Source organism: Arachis ipaensis, chromosome B10 (assembly GCF_000816755.2).
Source record: "Arachis ipaensis cultivar K30076 chromosome B10, Araip1.1, whole genome shotgun sequence".
Lineage (NCBI taxonomy): Eukaryota > Viridiplantae > Streptophyta > Magnoliopsida > Fabales > Fabaceae > Arachis > Arachis ipaensis.
Genome location: NC_029794.2, coordinates 107,435,047 through 107,447,020, shown reverse-complemented (window position 1 = coordinate 107,447,020; position 11,974 = coordinate 107,435,047). Strand labels below are relative to the sequence as shown.

At 34.3% G+C, this 11,974-nt stretch overlaps 1 pseudogene; it reads right to left on the bottom strand.

Annotated features, from left to right (window-relative positions):
- On the bottom strand, nucleotides 5,360–10,117 carry LOC107622907 (annotated as a pseudogene).

Sequence of the window (11,974 nt, the reverse complement as noted above, 5' to 3'; positions counted from 1 at the left end):
CATAATTGAACTTAGTTGAATTTTCTATACACTTGATGATTTGGTTTGACTGAAATTAGGAAATAAACTTAAGATTTTTGATGGTTTGCATCCAATCACATTATATATAGAATAAGCTTAGTTAATTTAATGAAATTTCCAAGAAAACTTCTTTTTATATAGGGCATTGATATTCCAATTGAATTGAGTTGAGATTTTTTATTAAGACTTGCTTAAATTACACATTGTGGAACATGACTTTTGAGCTAAGAACACACATCCTTATGATTTTTAAGCCTAATTGTGTGGTTGCATCATATAACCACTCTTTTAATTATTGTGTGTATTCTCTTTCTATGGTTGCAATCTTTGATTTGTTTGATTCTTTATGTCCATTGTTTGATGTATATATGCATTTATGTGATTGAGGCCTTCATTTCAATTAGCTCACTTACCCCATATAGCCTACCATTTCATCTACCTTTATTAGCCCACTTTGAGCCTTTTTAATCCTCTTTTGTTCTTTATGTTAGCACATCACTAACCGTAAGCGAAAAATAATAAATATCCCTAATTTGAATCTTTGACTAGCTTAGAATAGTGAGTGTGTGTGTGTCATCTAAGTGTGAAAAAAGATGGAAAAAATGGGTTGATAAAAGTGTGTTGCATTTCTATTGAAAAATCTTGAAAATTTGGGTACATACTCATGTATTAATTATGTAAACCATATGCATTCACCTTTTGTATATATTATGTTATTGTTGTAAAAAAAAGAATAAAGGGGACAAAATATCCCAAAGTAGAGTAATAATAACAATGCATATGTGTTGTGATTGAAAAGAATGCATGACTATGTGTAAATGTGAGATTTTGGGTAGCTAAGCTCAATATGAATTGCATAGGTTGTTATATATATTAGGTGAGAGCTTAGGTTAATCAAAGATTCAAATCCTAACTCACTTAGCCATATATATCCTTACCTTTATCCTTAGCCCCGTTACAACCTTAAAAAGTCTCATGATACTTGTATGTGTACATTAAATATTTGTCGATTGTTAGATGAAGAACAAGCCTTAGAAAGCATGATTAGGGAAAAATTGAGTGGATCGACCCTAAACACTTGAGCGACTAGAGTGTATACACATATCCGGTGAGGGGTTCGATTGCTCAATTCTATGTTTCCACCTACGATGATCTCTTATCTTGCAAGTTTGTACATTCTTGTATATGACTCAATTCAATTGTGGATTTAATTTGGTTATAATTGCTTTAGACTTTGATTGTGCATAAATGCTTTCTTGAAAATTGATTTACTTTGACTAAGTAAATACATGTAGATAAATAGATAGTGTTATTTAGAGTAGTTGCATGAATGTAGATAAATTGCATACAGATAGTTTACATCGAATAAATGTTGATACCCCTTTCTTGTCTTTCTTGATGTTTAGCATGAGGACATGCTATTGTTTAAGTGTGCGAAGGTTGATAAACCATAATTTTATGGTTTATTTTTTATTGAAATGAGTGGATTTTATCAACTTATCTTGTACTTATTCACTGGAATAGCATGATTTCGTGATTTCTTCCTAAATTGTGCTTAAGAGTAAAAACATGCTTTTTAGGCTCTTAAATTGCTAAATTTAATTCACTTTAATTCCATTCGATGCCTTGATGTGTTTGTTGAGTGATTTCAGGCTTACAAGGTAAGGATTGATTGAAGAAGTGAAGGAAAAACATACAAAAGTGGAAAATTCATGAAAAAATGAAGTTTGGAGCACTTCATGGTCATGCGTACGCGCTTTGAGAATTTGCCATGATGCGCGTACGCATGCATCATGCGTATGCACGATTGACGGCACGTGATTCCCTTAAGACAACACGTGGATGACGATTTCTAGACCTTCTCAAGCCCAAATCCAACTCATTTCTGGATATTTCAAGCCAAATTACAGAAGGATGAAGGGGGAGAGCAATTAGAGTAGTTTAGAATAATGTTTTAGGTCATTTTCTAGAGAGGGAAGCTCTTCTTCTCTCTAGAATTAGGATAGATTTAGTAATTTCTCCTTTAGATTTAGGTTTTAATTCTTGTTCTAGTGTAGTTTCATTTATAATTGCATGTTTCATTGCCTTGATTCTCTCAGTTTCTCTTGTTAATCTCTCATTTTTACTACTTTTAGTTTTATGAACATTATTGTTAATTTTGAGTTCTTTAATGCAATTTATATTTTCATGATTATTATTGCTTCCTTTAGTTGTTGACTATTGCTATCTTATATTTGGTAGCTTTAGATTTTAGATTTGGATCCTCTAAAGTTTGAATTTCACTTTAGAGAGAAAAGTGTAATCTCTCACCATTGATTTCATAGGTGGGACCAAATCCTTAGATTTTATTATTATTGAAATTTTACCATGCTTTACTTTTATGCATTCCAAGTGTTTGTGAAAATGCTTCTCTTAGTTTTAGAGTAGATTTTTACACTCTTGACTTGGAATTGAGTGTTTGAGATGACCTTGAGCAGGGACGGACATAGGGGGCGAGTGGCGGCCTCGGCCCCCCAACTTTTTTTAATAGTAATAAGTTATTATGTATAATTTAATTTTTTTAAAAAAATATTTAGTATTTAGTCTAATATAAATAAAAGTTCAGTCTAATTTAAATATTAATAATTTTTAATATCTAAAAAATAAGTAACAATATTAAAAAAATCTGAAAAAGATATTATTATTAATATTTTTTAATTAAATAAAAATTTTTAAATCTCATAAAGTGAATTCTTTTTTTTTCTTGTGGCCGTTTTTTTTATTCGTTTGGTATTAATTCTCTCCGTTTCAACTGCTACAATTAAGAGATCTTTTTTTAATTATGAATATTGTGAAAGATAACTTAAAAACAAAATAAAAGATGAATTTCTTGCTAATTGTCTTTTAATTATATTGAAAAGAAAATTGTTATAAATTTTGACACAAATTCTATTATCGGTGAATTTTATGATACGAAGAATCGACCACTTCATTAGTAATTAAAAAGTATACACATATTTCTTTTACTTTAAAATATATTCTCTATCTGTATATTTTTATAATATATCTTATATTATATACTTTTTTTACATAATTTTTAATATTATATGTGTTATTGGCCCCCCATAATATCATTTCTGGATCCGTCCCTGACCTTGAGTCACTAATGTCTGAATTGATTGACAATTTGGGGATTTCAATGAATCTTGTTTCCATTAATGAGTAAGACCTATGGATTGTGATTGATTGAGCTCAATTGACTTATCTTACTATTAAAGGTTGACTAATTGGGTTTGCTTTTATAAATGTCATGTCGTGGTTAGTGATGAAAGAGTAATTGATGTCCAATATTGATTGATGATTTAGGGTTATTAGTTGTTCTTGTTTCTATTGATGAGTAAGACCTATGGATTAAGACTGACTATGCTTATTTGACTTTCTTCTCATGTTGGAGATGACTAAATGGGATTAACTCTAGATAATCACTATGTTTGTAATCAATGACTTGGAAAGGAAGCTTTGACTATCGAACTTTGCCAGGAATGTCTTTTAGCCTTTATATTCCTTCTGTTGTTGGTTTTACTTTCTTGTAATTTAATTTTCTATCTGTTTATCTGCAAACTCTCGTATACTCATAACCTATAATACGCATTCCTCATTGTAGTTCTTTTGAGAGACGACCCGAGATTTAATACTCTCGGTATTTTTATTGGTTTGTACTTGTAACAAACAAATTAAACTTTAATTGTGAAAGTTAATTATCAGTTTGAACTATACTTACAATGAAATTCTATTGATAAATTCTAGACCAACGTTAAATCCTCCGTCATGCAGCAGTGCTAAATTGGCTTAGACATTGCCTCTATTTTGGTTATGTATTTTGGTGGTAATATATCACATTACTCAAACCTTAAATGCACTTATTTATTATTTTCGTTATAATTTGATTAGTAGTGTCCGTACTGCTGTCTACTTGATTTATGTAATATAATGTAGTTCCCAACCAATGCAGGTGATGATTAAAGCATAAGGGCTTGCATCACATTTTCATTTTCAATTTGCAAAATACATATTTCACACAAACTCACATTTCTCCACAAAACAGGTCCATCACACAACTCTAATTTGATATCCTAACCTATTTCTTACTCCATAAGTACAATTATTCAAGCATACAATGCACTAAATAAAGCCAAAAATGACAATGTCACTACAATTCCAAACATCAATGTGGAAATAGTCCTGCATTTAGTGCTACCATGAGATTTTATCCCTACTCTGTCCTTTTCCATCAACATCTCCAGAGATCACAACTTCTCTTCCAATCTCTTCATTTGATCCACCAATTCATTAGAACTCGTTATATCTTTACCATGAAAAGATGTCACATATTTGTCCAACCAAGCAAAGAATTTGCAAAGAGGAGCTTTGGTATGTAAAAATACATTTACTTGCTGAGAGTGAAAAGAAAGAAATTGACATAAATAACCATTAGTAGAATAGGTCCAAAATCAAACCGAAATTACCTTAAAATAGGAGCATTCGAAAAAGTTTGTTTGGGTTGTCCATGGTACTTAACTCTAACAAGATGGCATATATTTTGCAGTTACAGGTAGGTGCTGTAAATTTTTTCTTCCTCCTATTCGCCCCTCTCCTGAAGCTCCCAATCAAGCCAACATCGCATTCAAACCCTCGCTACGCGCTTGGGCTTCCATTTCGTTTCTGCGTTATTGAGTAAGAACCCTCATCTTCATCAGTCATGACTTGCAGAATACACGTTCTCCAACTATGGCTACAACGAAGACCCAAACCCTAATTTAAAGGAGGTTGAGACAAGGATGACGTTTTGTACGCTAGGAAGGGGTCAATTTGTCCCAATTTGGTAGGAACAAAATCCACGTGACTGAGGAATTGACAGGTTAGCACTCCACCATCTCCCAACCGGTCGCAGGGGCTGCCATAACCATTTTCTTAGGTGTTTGAGGTCCGCTTGGTCAATTTCCAATCGTTAGAGAACGCTTTGTCCTTCGGGACCGAAATAGACATTTATTCTAAATGAACACACCCACTAACCAAACACTAACTATGGTAACGGTGAAACTAAAACTAAAACTAAATCAATTCAAATGAGTGATATAATCACTTTCAAATATTTTTTTGGCATTCGGGATAAACGAACTCTTCCAAGCCAATACACTAGTCAGTGTCTTGAGTCTGAACTAGTAACTATATAATTTAAAAAACGGAAAAAGAGTATGTATGGAAAAATTACTCTCTTTTCCCTTCTGCCATGAACTATGAATATACAACATAAGCGTTGCTACAAACAGAGAACACCTTACACCTTGCATTTACAATAATCAATAAATTGGTACATTGAACTAGGTCTCTATACCTTGCATTGAGTGCTCCTTCTTATATCCTTCACCTCATCAGTAGTGAAAATAGACCCGAATATTTTTATGGAAAAAGTTTGCTTTTGTAGAGATTGAAGTTCAACCAGAGGTCACAATGCATGCTGGGGAAAACACTGGAAGATTTTAGCGGAATTTACAATGGTGACAACTCAAATGAGTCTCGATCTTGGGGATCCACCAGGTGTGTGGTGGGATCTGTATGGAGATGTTTCGTGCCAAGGATCAAGAGTGAAGGCGGCATTCGATCTCAACGGATATGACGGGAGGGTATTTTGTCCCATCAATGTGCAAGTTGGATGAGGAGGTGAAAGGAAACAGCTCTTGTGTGCTGGTCCATACTGCCGTAATGGACTTGAACAAGGAGATACGGGTAATGATGTGATCATTCTTGAGTTATCTCTGAACAAGCGAATTACAATAGCTGGTTAGTCCAAGTAACTAACATAGTTATAGTTATACTCTCTAAAAAACAACAGGTTGTGGGTGTTTTACCTTTGGTTCCTTACAGCCCGTGAGGCTGGAGGGGCTGCCCTTGTTGCATAGTCTCCATCAAATGAAGTTGCATTCGTTTTATTTGAAAAAATCTCAGGTGGCTGCAAATAAATCCAAACAATCAATTATGATCAAATATTTTTCGTTCAAGTTAAAACTAGAATTATATGGCAGCAAATCTTCTATGAAGTTATACACTCCACTAATACAGTATAGATAAATGGGTAACATATTTCCCTATCAGTCATCACTTATCACCCCAAACTATGTTAAGGTTTCCCAATTAATCTGTTCCCTACAGTTAAGCCAAACAACAAAGCGTACTAAATCCTCAAGCACATATAAGGTCAGCTACAAAATACAAACTAAGCAAAATAATCAGACTATACCGGTGTCCGGCTCCCATCAAGCATATAGGGGAAAGCACTCCTGGTTATGCTGACATTTGCAGCTCTTGTTGCCGACTGATCTCGAATAAATGGGTGATCTAGCAGCATTTGAGCTGTTGGGCGAGCCAATGGATCTCTTTGTAAGCATAACTGGATGAAGTTCTTTGCCTCATTCGATAGATGCTCAGGAAGTTCAGGCATATCTTTGCTGTTACCAATTTTGAATATTGCTGCTACCTGTTTCAAACATGTGAAAATAATGATTTTGATCTTTTTATCTTGAAACAGGATCACAAGCAATGTCAATGAATGTAGTTATAAAATATCGAATAGCTCACCCCTTCATATTGACTCCAAGGAGGCTTCGATGTTGCCATTTCAAGAATTGTGCATCCCAAGCTCCATATATCAACAGGAAGACTATAGCCATTTGTATTCATTACAACCTAAGATAGCAAAAATCAGGATAACGTACTATGTACAGCAGAAACTGAAGTATAGGGAATTTTTTTTTCTCCGAAAGAAATTTCAAGATCTAAAACCGGAGGAAATATTTACCTCAGGGGCCATCCAGTATGGACTTCCTTTGAAAGAAAGCATTGAGGAAGAAGCATTTATCTGGTTCAGAACAGCCATAATTCAGAGATGATCTCCATCAGAAATCAACCAACAGAGAAAATTATACATCGCTCTCCAAACTAGCTTTGCTTAGTATATATTCTCAGGTGATACAGCTCCAACTTATTAATAAAATAACAGAATCAATATGTTTTCATCTCTCCTTATCTATGTGAGTGAACATAACTGTTAGAGAGAGAGGAGGGAAAAATCTCTTGCCACATACAGATATGTGCAAATCTACAAAAATTTCCAACCTTCAGGAAAACGAGTATTTTTTGGGGTTTCACCCTCTAATACAACTTGTACATTGTATAACTTGTATGTACCACAAATAATAAATATGATCCACTATTGAAGTAATCTAGAAGAAATTTCATTCTTTGTTCATATGATACACTTACATGTTTAGCCATTCCAAAGTCTGCCAGCTTGATTTCACCATTTGGATCAACTAGTATGTTAGCCCCCTTGATATCCCTGTGAAACAAAATTACAAAGTGATAAACTATTTGATCAAGAGTAAAGAAACAGCAACTTCATGTTATAAATAGAGCAGGCATGGTCACGTTACCTGTGCACTGTATTTCTACCATGAAGATAGGCAAGTCCAGAGACAATCTGCCTAGTATAATTTTGAATAACAGGCTCCTTAAAGGCCCCATATTCCTGAAGTAATTTATGAATCGAACCACCGGAAACATATTCTAAATAAACTGAAAGTGTTTCTTCTCCCTGAAAACACGGCATATATATTATTCATAAATGGATCCCATTCATCAATTTTTTTTTTTTAAATTTCTATGCGTGCACATTGCTACAATATGTACGTACATGATATAAAGAATTCTAAAATTTGATATTTTAGGCATACCAAGTCACTCCCATAGTATTGAACAATATTCGGATGTGAAAGCTGACTAAGCAAGAGTATCTCCTGCAATTGATTGGTGTAAGTGTTATAATTTATAGACCACTGTATGATAATGTGCATATTAAATCAAAATCCAAATCAACTGTGAGAAGAATATCTTCCTAATTTCTATAGTATGTATTAAAGGCTTAGAGCATCATGCTTTGTACTTATGACGTACCTGATTAAGTTGTTTGTAGCACTCTTTTGATGTTTGATCATCACAAACAACCCTGACTTCTTTTATTGCACACATTTGTCCATTTTCACTGTGAAAGTTGCAATATCAGAATTTTAGGATTGAAAATTATACATAAGAATAGGTAGTGGAAGGCTAATCTAAAAGGGAATTCAAAATTGACCTTGAATTTCCTTCAAAAGGGGGATTACCTATTGAATCCAGCATATACATGCCCAAATGTACCCCGTCCTAGCAGCTTTCCTTTCTTCCACTTGGATGGATTACATGTGGTGTTTTCTGGAAGTCCATTTGGTTTTGTGTTGGAATTGGAAAGAGAAGAAGGACTAGTTGGAGAACCCTGGTGGGCCCTCTTGAACCAGGACCCGGGCTTTTTGACCTTGCATTGAACTTTATGTCACTTTGTCCTCTACCATAAAGAAAAATGACATAGATTAGTTTAGCATAAAACTCTAGAACAACACTGAACCACACCCTTATAAAAAAATTGCAAAGTGCATGTTTCTCTTCCTTACATTGTCAATCAATGCTAAAATGTGTGCACAGATTATCACTTATCAGTCCCAGATATTTTATAATCATAACCATCTCGTATGCTTAAATGAATTATGATAATTATGTAAGAAAAGTAAGGTGCATTTATCTTTGCATTAATGTCTCCTAAATCAACTTGAATGATTAAGTAAGATTCCATAATCAGTAAAAGGGGGAGAAAAAGGACGGGATGTAGTATTAACAAATCTATCGCTCAAGATTCAGATCTTCATTTTTCCCTCAAATGAATCAATACATGAAGTCTGCAAATTGCAAATTTCCAAATCGCCAGTTAATGTAAATAATTCTCCAAAGCACGGATTGTAAATCACTAGTCGCAGAACAGAACCACAATACCCTAATCGGAATGGGGAAGAATTGCAATAAAGCATGAGCAGACATACACACAGAATGCGTGAGAGAACCCTTTTAGAGGTTAATAACTAAAACGGGAAGAGAGAAGTTAAAAGAAAAAAAAAAAAAAAGAAGGAAAGAAGAAAAAGATAGCCAAAAAGTGGCAAAAAAAAAAAAGAAAAACACAAAAGGGAAAAGAAAGAAAGGGGGAAAAAAAAAAGCAACGTCCTGTAACTAAGGCTCCGGAGTAAAAGTAACTAACTTTAGCTGATCAATGATCAATAATTACACTTAACCTTTTCATTAACACCAGAACAATAAAACGGATCAATCAATCAAACTAAGTTTCACCATAAGTACTAAGATTAGGGAAAATAAAATAAAATTAGGGAAGTAGTGAAACCAAATCATGATTGGAAAATAACGAACCTGGTTGCATCCATACGAGTGTTTCGAGGGGTGGGTGGTTGATCATCAGAGGAGCCCGTGGAACTAACGCTGGAACCAGAGACGGAGGCAGATCCGAAGACAAGGCCTTGGTCGTTGCCGAAGCTTTGGGTGGAGGAGACAGAGGGGCGAGGCAAGGGGTGGCCTTTCCTGTCGCCGTCGGAATCGAAGCATGAGAATCCGGAGGATGAGCCTCCGGCGGCGGCGGCGGCGGCGGCGGAGGAAGCTACGGCGGGGGTAGAAGAGAAGTCTCTGCTGACCCTTGGTGAGTTGCGGGAGAGGGTTTCGTCGAAGCTGTGATTGGGCTTGTCGGATTTGGCCTTACTGGGAGGTGAAAGAGAAGAAGAAACGGTGTTGTTTGATCTGGTGAAGGTGAATTGACGAACTCCTCCTCCTCCATGCTGATGTGGCTGCTGCAGTTCTTGCTGCTGCTTGGACTTGCTGGACTTTTTACTCCACCAAGTGGGCATTCTAAATTGGGAAAAAAATAGAGAAGAAGAAGAAGAAAAGAGGGAGAGTTTAATTTGTTTGGTGGGAGAAAGTGAGAAGGAGTCTTCAAGGAAGAAGGAAAAGAGGAGAGTTAAGGGGTAGGTTTTGTGTTTTGTCGTTGTAGAAGGAAGTGGAGGAAGAAACGACGAAGCAGAGAGAGAGAGAGAGAAAGGGGAAAAAGGGGGGTACAGTAGAAGAACAGCTAAGGAAGGATGGAATTGTAGAGAGAGAGAAAGAGGGGACGGCTAACGGTGGTTGGATGGATAAGTGACGTGGCAATTGCTTAGATAGAGATAGAGAGAGAACGCTCTTGTTTTGAGTGCTGTGTCTGCGCGTACGTGTGTGATGTCTGCTGTTAACTCTGTCTCCTCTCTTAGGAATGATAATACTGCACGTTCAAATTCTTTTTAGTTTACTTATGCAGTGATGCTTTTCACACTAGTAACTTTTTATCCGAATGTAACAGGCTCAGTGTTGATAAGAAATAAAATATTCAATAAAATTAAGCGTTTAAGTGATTTTTAAACTAAATTAAATCATCACACCAATTTTTCTCTCTTTTGTTTTGTATGTATATATGGACTAATTTTTTTGGATATGAAATTTAGTGGCTAAAAATTTTTATTATAGAAGATAAATGTGTGCAATTCAATTCTGTTAGTGGTGTATGTGATTTTATTTTGATATGGAAATAAGTAATCGCAGGTTCAATTACTTTGTAAGTTAGATTTTCAAAAATTTTTTAATATCAGATCGGACCCTTCGATTTGTTCGTTGTGATTTTTTTTAAAAAAAAAATCATAAATCGGAGGTTCGATTTTTGTTCTTAATAAATCGCATGGTCCGATTTTTATTTCCAAAAAAATTGAAGAGTCTGATTTCTATATTTTAAATAAAAAAGTTTTACATTTGAGAATAACACATTTATCCTCCATAATCCTAAAAAACACCATTTTCACCCCAATATCAAAAATAATTTGCGAAATTTAGTGTAGTGTAATATAATATTATAGATGTTAGAGGTGTTAGACGAACTCTAACGATGAATGCCTTAGAAACTTTTTCTAACACAAACAAGTTCCTACCAGTTGGAGAGAAATAGAATTGGTCCCTGCACAAGTTTCGATGGAACTAAGTCCTTCTAAATAGGGACTGGATATAGCCAATAATAACTTGCCATTTGGCAAGTTATTATTTAAATAAATAATTATATTAAATAATTAAATAATAATTAATTTAGTAATAATTATAATAATTAATTAGATTAAATAATTAAATTTCTATTTAATTAATGATTCATATTAATTATTTATGTCATAATTAATATTGAATATTATTTATATTATTATATTAAATTAGCCGTTGTAAAACTAGCCGTTGCAAAATTAGCCGTTGGAAACTAGTCGTTACTATGTTACTGTTATTATTAATAAATTAATATTTTGTTACTCTATATATACCACTTAGATACAGTTCTATTCTCACACTTAGATCGTTCTCCAATGTTCGATGATATTCTAAATGACCATGTTTCGGAGGTAAATTATACTATTAATGATAATAATTATACTATAGGATACTATTTAGCAGATGGTATTTATCTTGAATGGGCCACATTTGTCAAATCAATCTCAAAGCCGCAAGGGGAGAAATGCAAGTTATTTGCACAATACCAAGAAGGGCAAAGAAAAGATGTGGAGCAAGCATTCAGAGTGTTGCAAGCACGCTTTGCAATTATACGTGGTCCAGCTCGCTTTTGGAAAAAAAAGAAGCTTGCCAACATAATGAGAGCTTGTATTATATTGCATAATATGATTGTTGAGGATGAAAGAGACACTTATGCATAAAATTTTGCTCAAGACTTAGAGTATGATGATGTTGAAAATGACTTATCACAACCTCAGCTAGGAGAAGAAGATTTTGCACCATACCATCAATTTTTCCAAAGAAATCCCCAACTTCGAAATAGGCAGCAGCATAGACAATTGAAAGAGGACTTGATTGAACACATATGGCAATTTCACAATGATTGTCGTCAACTATAGAGCTTAATTATGTTTTTCTTTGTATTAAGTAATTTTACAAATTAGTGTAATCCCGAATTATAGATGATGTATTATTG